Source organism: Hibiscus syriacus, unplaced genomic scaffold (genome assembly GCF_006381635.1).
Source record: "Hibiscus syriacus cultivar Baekdansim isolate YM2019G1 unplaced genomic scaffold, ASM638163v2 tig00116971_pilon, whole genome shotgun sequence".
Taxonomy (NCBI): Eukaryota; Viridiplantae; Streptophyta; class Magnoliopsida; order Malvales; family Malvaceae; genus Hibiscus; species Hibiscus syriacus.
The window spans coordinates 3581154-3596483 of record NW_024063495.1 but is presented as its reverse complement, the minus strand read 5'-3'; the positions used below and the strand labels follow the sequence as shown (position 1 = coordinate 3596483).

General features: G+C 31.2%; 1 pseudogene; it reads right to left on the bottom strand.

Moving 5' to 3' along the window:
- Positions 1–1562: 1562 nt before the first annotated feature.
- On the bottom strand, positions 1563–3970 carry LOC120191797 (annotated as a pseudogene).
- Positions 3971–15330: the final 11360 nt, after the last annotated feature.

The window sequence follows — 15330 nt, the reverse complement described above, 5'->3', positions numbered from 1 at the left end:
TTTCTTTTGAGGACAAAGAGTAACCTTACAACTCCCTCAAGAATTATACCCTAAATTCTTGAGAACACTCTCTCCCAAAGAGAATATCACAAATTTCGCAAACTTACAGAAAAACCTCACTATGCAAGATGTTTGCACAATTCTAGAACAAAGAAAGAACACTCAAGAATGAATACAATTGAGTACAAGTAGTGTTCTTGAAAGCAAAATGAATATTGAATGAAAATTGGCTTGAATTGCTCAAACTTGATGTTTAAGGTTTTCTATTTGTTTCTCTCACAATTGTTGTTGATCAATCCTCAGCTTATTTAAATACACCTTGGATCACTTCTGAGCGTTACGGATCATTGGTAAAGTCAATAGAGTCGTTATAGTGTGAAAACCATTAAATAAAATAGTTGGGAGCGTGTGTGTATCGGTACACTCTCAAGGTATATCGGTACACTCAGGGTGCGTTTGGTTCACGAAATGTAAGATTACCAGTGGGAATAAAAGATTACCAGGGAATAGGATTACTGGGAATGTTACATTACTGTGTATGGTTGGTTTGGCAGGAATGTAAGATTAAGTGTTTTGTTGAAGGAATAAAAGATTACTGGAATGAATATTTTATCAAATTGGCCTTGTTCTATATTTGTTTTTTAACAAGTGAAATTCTAAATATTTAAATAAAAATTATTTATATAAAAATTCTATTTGTTGATAATATATTACTTGAGTATTTAAATATATCATGTATGATTTTAATTTTAATTAATATTAAATTTTATATAATTTATGTACAAATATATTAAAATTTTACATCAACATTTAACTAAATATTTATATTGTGGAAATTCTTCATAGATATTCATAATAATAAAAAGATGTAAATTATTTTTGTTATCTAAGATATATTATTTATTATATCTTCTATATACAATAATTTACTTATTTATCTTTTATATTTATACTTAATTATGCATACTTTATCATTATTATTTATCTCATTAATTTATATTACAAAAACATAATTCAAATAAGTAAGAAAATATAACACTAAAAATCATATTGTCTATAATTTTATATTTCACCGTCATTCATCATTATCTTTGCTAATATTTTAATAAAATTACTAATACTCAGTCCAAATCTGATTTGTACTTAACTCTTGATTACGAAAAGCAAGCAACCTAATAATACTCAGTCCTAATTTGATTTGTACTTAACTCAGCCATAAAATAACTTGTTCATCCGTCTTTTTTATTTCAATTTTTTGTTTTTTAGTACAGTTTTTCGGATTTCCAATTTTATAACCACTAGATCAGCCGATTCTCAATTAAATTGGTTCGATTGATTGAATTAAAGACCTCGAGATATCGTTTGGATGTGCGTAACAGAGAAGTGCAAGCTTTGAGGAGGTCGAGGAATGTGTGGGAATCTGGGTGTGTTGGATTTGAGCGTGGATATGCAGGTGGCGAGGACTTCATTGTGGGATCCTTGTGAGGAGAAACTGATTTAACGAAAAACTCAAACTCGTGTACTTGAGGTTACTTTTCCAACCGAACAATAAGAATCGAATTTCAGATCAAACAATTACAATTTTATTAGCATTATTTAGAAGGAATAAACAAGTTCAATGGATTCTACTATCAATCAGTGTATTCTTTCTCTCGGATCAAACCACATCAACCCGGTGTAACAAAATAACAACCCGATGATTATGTTTAATAACAATGCATCGTTTTATTTCTTCTTTGGATATTCTCTTGCCCCAAAGATGGTTGATCCAACTCTGACATTGGTACTGTCCATTTCAATATGCGGAAACAATGAGACAATCCATTAGATAGTCGTTCTCTCGTAAGCTTTAAAAGAATTGAATACTACTTCTATGGGGTTTGGTTAGGGAATATGACACAATAGGTACATGAGTATAAAGGTACAACCCTACAAGAGTTCTCGAAATATATTAGAAACTTCGAAAAAAAATTAAGTATACTCATATCTAACATACCCAAATTTGAGTAACATAGCATGGTTTTGTGCATGGTATGTGGCAGGAGCACAGACATTGCACAACAATGTTTTAGTACTAAAGCATAGACAAAGCCAATTGCATACAAATCTAAAGTTTTCCTTATCTAGATGATAATGGGAAAATAATCCTTACAGCTAGCTTAAAGTCGCTAGACATTCCCATTGACAGTCCACATTGTTCTTCTGGTATTCCAAGAGCCTTGCAGACTTCACTTCGGCAATTTGTTAATGTCTGTGTATCAAATAAATATTGTTAGAAAAATAAAGAATCGATTGAAAAGGACGGAAAACCTGAGATAAGAAGTTCAACCACCTTGAAATTCTCCGGAGTTGATGTATAATCAGGCATCCCGATTATCATCAATCCACAAAATTGAAGATTCGGGCAATTTAGACTAACATGTTTTGCAAGTTCCACACAACCTGAAGGCTTAACACCATATTTTACTGCAATAACATGATGCAGGAAAATACTATGAAAACGATCTCCAAGTGTTCATAAAACAACTTCTTTGTCAGCAAATATACTTGACCTAATCTAACTAGGTACTTAGCCCCAATGAACTAGGTTCCAATAGCCATGTTGATAGAGCATAGTACGAAACTAGAAGCTAAAGAAACAAGACCAGTTTTATCTAGTAAACTTAAAGACAAATACATGACAACACGCTTGAACGTTCAAAGCCTTAACACAACTCAACGAAAAACAATATATTTTCATTGTAATAAAAATAAATTTACTTACATTCCTCTCCACTGGTGTTCACTTGGACTAAGACTTTCAAAGGCTTTCTTTCAAAGTTTCCAACCGCACGATTAAGATGATTTGTAATCTGACCCAAAATAAGGAAGATACTCAGTTTAATGAGGAAAAAACACAAATACTTCGCCACATTATGAATGTTGTTCTTGACACTATCAATTGAAAGCTTTGACATAATGATTAATGATATAAGAAAACAAAATCATATCAGTCATTCTCGCTAAAACTAGATTCAAAATTAGGTATAAATTAATTAAAAAAGTTGTCTCTAATTCTGCTTCAATACATAAAGGAACAGTTTATAGCAATTATACTAATAGAAATGAACAAAATTACCTTCTCATCATCTACAGTTTCCACCATGGCAAGGTTCGACATAGCAGCTGTGTAACAATGAATAATAAGTAAACACACAACAAACATTGCCCTCCAGCAAAACCAAATGAAGTAAAAGTTCAATTTTAGATACCCATTAAAAAAGCTCAGCTTAAAAGCAGTAATAATAAACTATAATGTAAACACAGACATTTTAATCGAAAGTTCCTAAAAACACGTAGCTTTGCTTACCAATCAAAGGTTTCAATTTATTGCTCTGCAAATTCCTAATAAAATGCCACTCTATGTCATCCGAAAGCTGCTATTGCAAGCACGAAAATGATTATTACTTCGGTACTTTATCATTTTCAAAATAGAAATGATTTTTTTGACTAGTTCGATGCTTTTTCTTTTGAATGAAATGGAGGAAGAACCTGAGGGGCTTTCTCGACAAGTTCTTGGACGCAGTTTTCACCGAAACATCGATGACCGACGTCGTAAACTTGACGAACGAGGGAGACGGGTTTCGTTTTACTGACGGCAACGACGCAGATCCGCTGCGATTCATGACCACATCGCTGGGCGACCTGTTGGACTCTCTAGAGAACTGACCGGAGAGCCGACGCTGCTATTCCGTCAATCGCCGCCGACGAGGTTGCCATATCTTGTTCTTGTTGATGTTGTGGGTAGAGATCCGGTTTGGACTCTTCCAGATTGTTCATCAGTATTTGTGATTCTTATTTCCTTTGCTATTGATTGTATTGTCCAAACCAAATTAATCTCAAGAAAAGGGGTTTACCATGAAAAAGTTTACAGATCATCTCAAGAAGAACCGAAAAGATGAAACTGAAGAGATGGAAGAAAATAACAAAGAGAGCGCAAAGGCAAAAGCAATGCATGGGAGAAAATGAAAGGTATTTTAGCCCATCACATGGGAGTAAAATTCATATTGGGAATATATCATTACTCCCTATCGGGAATATTTCCCATCCAAACATGAGAATTTGAATCTGGAAAAAAATTCTCATCAGGAATCTTGAATTACATGATCCAATCACCCCTCAGTGTAAAATTCAAATATTTTGACAGTTGGTTTACCTAATGTATCGGTACACTTGGGGTATATCGGTACACTAATTGCATTTAATGTTTTAATAAAGCCAGGAGTGTATCGATGCATAGGATGTGTATCGGTACACAAAATGCATTCGATGTTGGGTATGTATCAATACATTCAAGAGTGTATCGGTACATCCCTACCTAAAAATCATTTTTGGCTCGATTAATGTTCGAAATACTTTGTAAAAATTGTTTCAAAAATATTTTAAGATCCAAACATAATTTTACACTTTAGTAAGGATTAAAATTAACCTTTAAAAAAACTTGGAGTAATATTTTGATATTCGAATAATTTAATCGAATATACTTAAAAATAATTATAAAATCTTAAAATTCAATAACACCCAATTTGTTATATCGAAACATCAAAATGTTTTCAACACTTGTTGTTGATCAATGCCTCTTGAGCTTGTTTAAATACACCTTGGATCACTTTTGAATGTTGGGGATCATTGGTGAAGTCAATAGAGCTGTTATGGTGTAATTATCATTTAAGAAATTTGTTGGGAGTGTAGGTGTACCGGTACACTCTCAAGGTGTATCGGTAAACTCAGTGTAAAATTCAAATTGTTTGACCGTTAGTTGACCTAGTGTATCAGTACATCCCAGGTGTATCGGTACACTAATTACATTCGATGTTTCTCGGAGCCATGAGTGTATCGATGCATCTGCTGTGTATCGATACACAAAATGAATTTGATGTTTGGTGTGTATCGATACATTAAAGAATGTATCGGTACATCCCTTTGTAAAAATTATTTTTTGCCTGATTATGGTTCAAAATACTTTGTAAAAATTGTTTCAAAAATATTTTAAGATTAAAACACAATTTTACACTTAAGTAACGTTTAAAATTGACATTTGAAAACTTGGAGTAATATTTTGATATTCGAATAATTTACCCGAATATTAATTTTAAAATCAAATATAAAATCTTAAAATTCAATCGGACTTTATTTGTTATATCGAAACATTAAAATGTTTTCAACAATCTCCCCATTTTTGATATAATAAAACATTTGAGTGATTTTAAGATTTTCTTTGAAAAACTATTTTTGAAATTACTCCCCTTACTTTATTCTCCCCTTTTTGTTAAATCAAAAAGACTCTATAAAACGTTTTAAACAAGGTTTTGTAAGAAAATAGCCAATTGAAATTTATATATATATATATATATAGCTTAAGCTGCTAAGATCACAATCAAGAGAAAGATTAGCCATTAGTTCATAATCAATATTCATATTAGCCATTAGTTCATAGTCAATATTCATAAATAATGTGTAATGGTAATTGGTCATATTCAAATAATATGTAAAATGATGCAAAAAATTAATAAATCAATGTAAACATTAAGTTATAATTAAAAATTCAAACCATTCAAACATAAATATCCAAAACATCCAAAACATAAATCCAAAAACATCCAAAATGTTTTAACAATAAGTCCTAAGTTCAATAACTAAGAAAACTAAGCAAGAAAAGGTTTTAATCATCCATAGGGGATCGGGAGGAGAAAAATGTGCTCGCATCTCGAGTGTAAGCGTATTTAATTGTTCATTCATAGCTTCGTTGTTTTCGCGCATCTACTGTTGAATTTCCAATTGTTGAGCCCCCATAGCGGTTAAATGAGACTCAATGGATGCAAACCTCATATCAAATGACTCCAAAAACGATCGAAAGTGTAGAGGCATTTGACCTTATTGTTGGAATGGCTCGTCATCGGGTATGTGATCATCTATATCGCGCATGAGTTCTTCAAGCTCTGGATTATCGTCCGCAGTCGATGTCGGAGGAGCTCGTGAAGAGCTAGCTCATGGTGTTTTCTTAGTGGATCGAACCCAATGATCCTTGTCCCCGGACCAACCCGATTCCTTCAAGGTTGTGAAATTTATTTGGTTCTTTATAGGGATGGCTACATCAAGCTGGACCCTTAGATTGGATTTGATAAACAAATTGCTAAGAATACAACCGTAAACTAAAGTTTCTACATATTTGGAGGGAACGTTGTTCACGGTTTTTACTAGCTCACCAAAGATGATTTGTGGAAGATTTATTTTCTTTTTCTTTTGGATGCAATGTATCCACCAAAGGTCTAGTACTCTAAGCGTAGAATATCTACCTCTGGATGGTCTAAACCACCAAGAGATGATTAAGTGAAGAAAACGCTCGTGATAGGTTAACAATGTACTTGCACTAGCTTTGGCTCTATAAGGAGTAGCCACAATTTCTCTTTCATTATCTAATCCAAAAATATTAGTGATTGTGTCGGAGTCAATATAGATAAATTGGCTTAAGAGATAAGACTGAATACCTACGGTTTCAGTACAAGACTCGTTTTGGACACAACCCGCATTGGAATAGAAAATGCGGACTAGTTGATGATAAACGATAGGTTTGAGCTTAAACAATTTATCAAATTTCCATGAACGGAGGGTAGGAAGATATTCAAATTTCATATCGACCATGGCTTAGATTGAGAGGATACGCTCTTCCCGGATTTTATATGACTGGAATAAATTAACATACATATGGTAGATATTTTCTCTACGACTAGGTTGGTTAAAGCAAGAGTTTAGAATAGTCATTTTCGGTTCGTTTGGATTTGGATTAGGAGATGGAATAGGAGGTCGATTTTGAGGTTAGTTTAAAGACTGACTAGAGGATGACCTAGGGCGTTTAGACATGATTAAAATCGGAATGGATAAGGTTACTTGCAATTTTAAAAACACATGTATGCAATATAATCAATTCCAAAACTCAATGCGAGTCCTCAATATTCAAGGTTCTCTAAATAATATCCTAATGGGAAAATTTTGAAAACTATTTTGAAAACAATGTTTGAAAAATCATATTATGTATAGGTTTCATCAAAAACAACAATTTTAAAATCAAAACATTTTTTTATTTCGAAAATTAATTTTTTTGACAAAATTGTGTGTTTTTTTTATGAAATTAGTTGTAGATTATAGTTCTAAACTACAATCTAAAAAAATGTCCGATATATACTTCAACCTAAAACTAATTAAAACTAGTCCTAAGTTCAAAATTATTAAAATATGGGTTTTAGAAAAATTACCATGAAAAATTGGAATTCAATGGAATGTAGTGTTGTTTGCACGAATTTGTTGATCGTAGCAGGTTTAGGAGTTGAAAATCGAGTAGATTCTGACTTGAAAGCGTTGATTTGAAGCAATTTACATAGTAGTGTGAGAGAGAGGGACGAACGACAAGTGTTTAGTGGTTTTATATTTTGGCTAAATATGATATTTTAGGGATGTAAAACCAAAAACCCGACGAGTGTATCAGTACACTCTTAAGTGTATCGATACATATTCAAGGAATGCATCGGTACACTATCATAGTGTATCGATACATAGTGAGGATATATCGATACATAAATATCGATACATTGTGCACAAAAATGTTAAATTTTGTATTTAAACACTTAAAATGCTAAATTAATTAGCTCTAGTGGTATTGGCAACTCATAGATCGAAAAATTAACAATGTTCAATCAATCAAACTATCCTTAAATTTTATTTGAACATATTATTAATTTTCACTAAAAAGATCATAAACTCCCCTAACTATTAGCAAAGAATGCAATCAAAAATTTTATTTTTATAAACATTTTTCAAAACTAATTAAAAGCGCTAAAATTATTTTAAACACTAAGTCAAGGTAGGTTGGTTAAACCTAATTCTCTCATAAGTGTCCAAAATCTTTTTTTATCTAAAGGTTTTGTAAAAACATCATCTATTTGATGCAAAGTATCAACAAATTCTAGAACTATATCTCCTTTAGTGACATGATCTCTAATGAAATGATGTCTAATTTCAATGTGTTTAGTTCTAGAGTGTTGGATGAGATTTTTAGTGAGACAAATAGCACTAGTATTGTCACACTTGATATGTATGGTACCAACTTCAATTACATAATCTAAAAGTTGTTGTTTCATCCATAAAACTTGTGTGCAACAGTTACCCGCTGAAATGTATTATGCTTCAGTGGTAGATAATGCAACACTATTTTGTTTCTTTGAAAACCATGAAATCAACAAATTTCCTAGGAATTGACCAGTACTGGAGGTGCTTTTCCTATCTATTTTACATCCTCCATAATCCGCATCAGAGAATGCATGCAAACTAAAGCTAGAGTCTCTAGGATACCAAAGTCCTAAACTAGGAGTGTCCTTAAGGTATCTAAAGATCCTCTTAATGGCTTTTAGATGTGATTCTTTAGGACATGATTGAAATCTAGCACATAAGCAAACACTAAACATAATGCCCGGTCTACTTGTAGTTAAATAAAGAAACGAGCCAATCATAGACCTATATAATTTAACATCTACACATTTACCTCCTTCATCTTTGTCAAGCTTTGTAGATGAGCTCATTAGAGTGGCTTGGGGTTTTCCATCTTCCAATCTAAACTTTTTGTGCATATCCTTGACGTATTTTGATTTATTGATGAAGATGTCATCTTTTTTTTTCTTGATTTGGAGTCCCAAGAAAAATAAGAGCTCCCCCATCATGCTCATCTCAAATTCACTCTGCATTAGCTTAGAAAATTCTTGTCAAAGAGCATCATTAGTAGAACCAAATATTATATCATCAACATAAATTTGAACTACTAATAAATCTTTACCTTTTCGCTTTAAAAACAATGTAGTGTCAACCTTCCCTTTTGAAAAACCTTTTTCTATTAAAAAATTTGACAATATTTCGTAGCAAGCTCTAGGAGCTTGTTTTAAACCATAAAAAGCTTTTATCAATTTAAAAACATGATCTGGAAATTTTGAATCTTCAAAATCAGGATGTTGTTCCACATACACTTCTTCTTTTATAAAACCATTTAAAAATGCACATTTAACATCAATTTGATATAATTTAAATTTATTGAAACATGCAAATGCTAATAGCATTCTAATTGCTTCCATCATAACTACGGGAGCATATGTTTCATCATAGTCTATACCCTCTTCTTGAGTATACCCTTGAACAACAAGTCTAGTCTTGTTTCTCACTAGATTACCACTTTTATCGAGCTTATTCCTAAATACCCATATAGTACCTACAATAGATTTATTCTAGGCCTTTCAACTAATGTCCATACTTTACTTCTCTCAAATTGATTTAATTCTTCTTGCATAGCCATAATCCAATTTTCATAATCTAATGCTTCTTTGATATTCTTAGGCTCTATGTATGAAATAAATGAAACATAATTACATATATTTCTAAATGAAGATCAAGTTGTTACCCCTTTTGATGGATCACCTATAATTTCACCATCTTTGACATAATTGTACTCTCTTGGGTAAGTAACATCCTTTTCTTCAATGGTTAGATTCTCGAGAACATCGTGAGTTTCCTCATCTTTAACTTCTTCATTTGATGATGGTTCTCCAACGTCATGTCTAAAGTCATATGTATTTACAATACCTACATCATCATTAACACAAGAATCCTTCCTCAGAAGGGGATTATCATCGAAGACATGTATAGATTCTTCTACCACTAAAGTTATTTTATTAAATACTCGATAAGCTTTAGAATTTAAGGAATAACCCAGAAATTTTTTTTCATCAATTTTAGCATCAAAATTGCCAAGATTGTCTTTACCATTGTTTAAAACAAAACATTTACATCCAAAAGGATGAAAATAACTAATGTTAGGCTTCTTATTTTTGAAAAGTTCATATTAAAATAAGTCTAATCATTACTCGATTTATAACATAACAAGTGGTATTTGTGGCTTCTGCCCAAAAATATTTTGGCAAATTGTTTTCACAAAGCATGATTATAACCATTTTTTCTAAAGTTTGATTTTTCCTCTCAACAACTCCATTTTGTTAAGGGGTTTTAGATGATGAAAAATTATGTATAATCCCATTTGAATTACAAAAATCAGTAAATCCAAGATTTTCAAATTCAGTACCCATGATCACTCCTAACACTAGTTATGCAGTAACCTTTTTCGTTTTAGATTACTTTTGAAAATGTGATGAGTTTTTCTAATGCTTCATATTTAGTACTTAAAATAGAATCCAAGTATATCTAGAATAGTCATATACTAATACAAAGTAATATTGTTTTCCACCCAAGCTAGTGGTCCTAATTGGCCCAAAAAGATATATATGGATCAATTGTAATACTCTACTAGTCGATACATCATTAATGGATTTAAAGGAAGCTCTTTTATGTTTTTCTTTAGCACATGCATCATAGATTTTATCATTATCAAATTTTAGCTTTGGCAATCCTCTTACTAAATCTCCTTGAATTAGTCTTTGTAAAACACTCATGCTTGTATGTTCTAGTCTCCTACGCCATAACCAACTAGGCACAAGTTAGTCATATTAATATAATCTAAATGCACCATGTATATGTTACTTATTCTATGACCAACAAGCATAATCTCATTAGATGCAATGTCAATGATTTTATAACCATTTGTTTCAAATAAGACATTGTATCCTTTATCGCATAATTGACTAATACTCAATAGATTATGCTTTAACCCATTCAGATATAATACTTTTTCTATTTGTATGGAAGAGGTATTACCTATAGTACCTATACCTTCAATGTAACCTTTTGAGTTGTCACCAAAGGTTACCACTCCTCCATTTTTGCCGTTAAGCTCTATAAACCGGCTCTTGTCTCCGATCATGTGTCTTAAGCACCCACTATCAAGGAACCATGAATTTGAACTTATATTTTGCGCCTTGTAGCAATGCTCATTTTCCTACAAGCATAGATTAATTTTTTATTTTTGGTACTCAAATTTTTTTGGGTTCATATTCATTAGTTTTTAAAATCCTAGTCCCCTTGGGTATCCATTTGTATAGGATATCCTTATCTTTAGTAGTAATGAGTTCTTTAGGAACCCATATACTTCTAATACTTTTTTTATTTGAGGTTCTTTGGGGACATCTATGATTGTAGTTTTTAAAACTTTTTCTAACAAAATTGGATTTTGAACTTTCTCAATTTTTAAAATATTTTGGTCTAACTCTATCGAAAGAAGCTCTAAGATCATCAATTTCTTTTTGATTATCATCGTTGACCTTTGAAAGTAAATTATGCAAATCAAAAATTTTCTTTTCAAACTCATTTGATTTGCAATTCATTAATTTTACTTTCAAGATCATTGTTTGTCTTGAATATGAGATTGTTTTCATTTTTCAAATTTGAAATATTTTTCTTGTATTTTGAAAATAATTTCTCATAATCCGAAGCCAACCCAATATATTCCTCTACTAACTCATCAAAAGAATAATCTTCAAAATCAGATGAGTTGGGAGTTACATGAGAATTCTCCCCGATGGCCATTAAGCACAAGTTTGCTACTTCGTGTTCCTATTCATCGGATTGTTCATCATCACTCCATGTAGCCACGTGTGCCTTGTGCTTCTTCTTGGATTGACCCCTCTTCTTTAATTATGGGCAATCGTATTTGACATGCCCCGACTTTTTGTATTCGTAGCAAATGATAGGGTCCTTCTCATTTGATTCAGTTTTGAAGCCTTCATTTCTTTTGAATTTTCTTCCTCTGTTGGGCTTCATTAGTTTTCTGAATCGTTTGACAAATAATGTCATTTCCTCGTGATTGTCATCTTCATCCGAATCACTCTCATCTTTTGTAGATTTGAGAGCAACTCTAACGTTCTTCTTTTTCTTTGTCTCCTTCTTTGTCTCGTCCTTCTTTTCGAGGTTTAACTCATCTTGAATCATTATTTCATGTGTGAGGAGAGAAACGATGAGTTCATCGAGAGTTAAAGACTTTATATTTTTAACTTCGATGATCGTCGTCTTCTTCGATTTTCAAGCTTTAGGAAAAGAATAAATTAACTTTCTCATAAGCTTCTCATTTGAAATGATCTCTCCATATGATTTGAGACCATTGACAATCACGAAAATTCTATTCGTCATAGCTTTGATGTCTTCATCCGGTTTCATCATGAAATTTTCATAGCTATGAGTTAGAAGACTAATTTTAGATTTTTTTACCTCGTTTGTGCCTTCATGAGTGACTTGTAGTTTATTCCATATCTCCTTGACGGTTGTACAAGATGAAACTCTCTCGTATTCATCTGGTCCAAGATCACAAAAAATAATATGGATAGCCTTTGAGTTGAGCTAGAACATTCTTGTTTTTTCTTCACTCCACAATCTTGAATGAGTGGAAGGTATGATGTATCCGTCTTCCACGATATTTCATGCTCCTATGTTACTTTATTGAATGAAGTACCTCATTCTATTCTTCTAATAAGCATAATTAGATCCATTTAAGAAATGAGGCTTGTTGACGGGAATTGAATCAAGAACGAAGTCGAAGTTTGAAGTGGAAGCCATTGATGACTTGAATATTGATATAACTCTTCCCGAATCGACTCAAGAGGTGGTTAAAACTTTAAATGAGTGTAGCTCTGATACCAATTATTGAGTTAAACGATTGACGAATAGGCCAAGATGGGGTGAATTGGTAATAAAAATTTTGGTGGAAGCTTTTGCAGAAAATTGAAAATATTTGCACAGCGATCTAGAGTGGTTCGACTTTCTCAACCAAATTCTACGTCCACTTCCTTAGTTATCCAACAAATTTACTAATTTGTTCTTTCTTTTGAGGATAAAGATTAACCTTACAACTCCCTCAAGAATTATACCCTAAATTCTTGAGAACACTCTCTCCCAAAGAGAAGAATACAAATTTCACAAACTTTACAGAAAAACCTCACAAGGTAGATTGTTTGCTCAATTCTAGAACAAAGAAAGAACACTCAAGAATAAATATAATTGAGTACAAATGGTGTTCTTGAAAGCAAAATGAATATTGAATAAAAATAGGCTTGAAATGCTCAAACTTGAGGTTTGATGCTTTCACTTTGATTCTCTCTTGATTCTTATTTCTTGTTATTGATCAATACCTCATGAGCTTGTTTAAATACACATTGGATCACTTTTGAACGTTGGGGGATCATTGGTGAAGTCAATAGAGCCGTTATGGTGTAATTATCATTTAAGAAATCTGTTGGGAGCGTAGGTGTACCGGTACACTCTCAAGGTGTATCAGTACACTCAGTGTAAAATTCAAATATTTTGACCATTAGTTGACCTAGTGTATCGGTACATTAATTACATCCGATGTTTCTCGGAGCCAGGAGTGTATCGATGCATCTGTTGTGTATTGATACACAAAATGCATTCGATGTTTGGTGTGTATCGATACATTAAAGAGTGTACCAGTACATTCTTTTGTAAAAATTATTTTTGGCCCGATTATGATTTGAAATACTTTGTAAAAATTGTTTCAAAAATATTTTAAGATTAAAACACAATTTTACATTTAAGTAAGGTTTAAAATTGACATTTGAAAACTTGGAGTAATATTTTGATAATTGAATAATTTACTCGAATATTAATTTTGAAATCGAATATAAAATCTTAAAATTCAATAGGACTTTATTTGTTATATCGAAACATTAAAATGTTTTCAAAAATGTGGTTGGATGATTTTTTTCTTAATATTTTTATTTAATTTAATAATTTTCCATCCATTCAAATGGTGGCACGTGTCACCAATTGAATGAATAGAAAATAAATTAAATCAATAACCACTATTTGTGAGGTTTTAACCCAAGACATAAGGAGATTAAGCAAACTCCCCAACTACTAAGAAGCACTATTCAAATGACAAATCTATTACGACATAATATATATATTTGATGGCAATAAGAAAAGAGAAAATGGCCTAATAAGAACTCCAACATGAAATAATTGAATAATATGATAATATAATATACATATATATATACACAAATATTATAACTGATTAATATGTGAATGTATTTTATTTATATTTTAAATTATTTTCATGAAAAAATAAAAATAAAAATAATTTTAATATATTATAATTGAAATATAACGAAGAGCTTCGTTGATTTAGAATTTTCCTGATAGTTGAGGGCTTATCATAGTAAGCATTTTAACTTATTCATTGATTTGTTTATATCCCATTTAGATTAAGAATTTTATTTTTTATTTTTTATTCATTATATATTTGAAAAAACTTTAGGGGAAACTTGATTTTAACTTTAAAAAATTCCCGTCCAGCTCAGTTGGTAGAGCACAAGGCTCTTAACCTTGTGGTCGTGGGATCGAGTCCCACGGAGGGCATTTCATAATTCGAAGGTCTCCCACGGAAGTTGCTCTCAACCTGACGTTGGGGGCAGTCTACTATCATACCTCCCCCTTACCTCATTACATATGAGAAAAATGGTCAGCTAATTTTGATTTAATTGAATTATTCTATTTTAATATAGAGTTGTTAAATAAGATTAGAATCCGATCGACATTATAATATTTTAAAATATAAGATATGATACATTTTAGTTCAATAAAATAAGAACAATGAAGACAATTTATTAATTTAAAATATGTGAAATTATACATTTCAATTATAACATATTAAATTCACTTTTATTTTGATTTTTGCATAAAATGTGATTTAAAATGTAAATAAAACATAATCATTTATTAATAAATTATAATATTTGTTTATATATATTTTATATTTTTATGCTATTCAATTATTTCATATTTGAGTTCTTATAAGGTTATTTATTACTATTAACTATATTATAAATTATATAGATTATGTTATGTAAATTTAACAAGTTTAGTGGTCCAACTTAATGGTTAGGATGCTCAATTTTTTGGCTTGCGGATGAAAAGTGTACTATTTGATTGGATGAAAATTTTATTAAATAAAAAATATTTTAAAAAATCCAATCACATAGTGACACATGTAACCATCGAATTGAGGATTAAATTTATTGAATTAAATAAAAGTTAGGACTAAATTAATAGAATGATAAGTAATGGGACTAAATGTGTAATTATAAAAAATTTATTAATTGTCATGTCATCTCCTCCATTAATATTTAACAGAAGATGTCTTGATTGACAATATTTAAATAGTTAGGCGATCCGATTGATAAAATTAAAAAATTGGTGGTTAAAGTAAAAGGGATAAATAGTTAGGTGGTCAATGATATAGTTTATCATAAAAACTAATTTTTATAAATATTGTATTTTAATTAAATTATA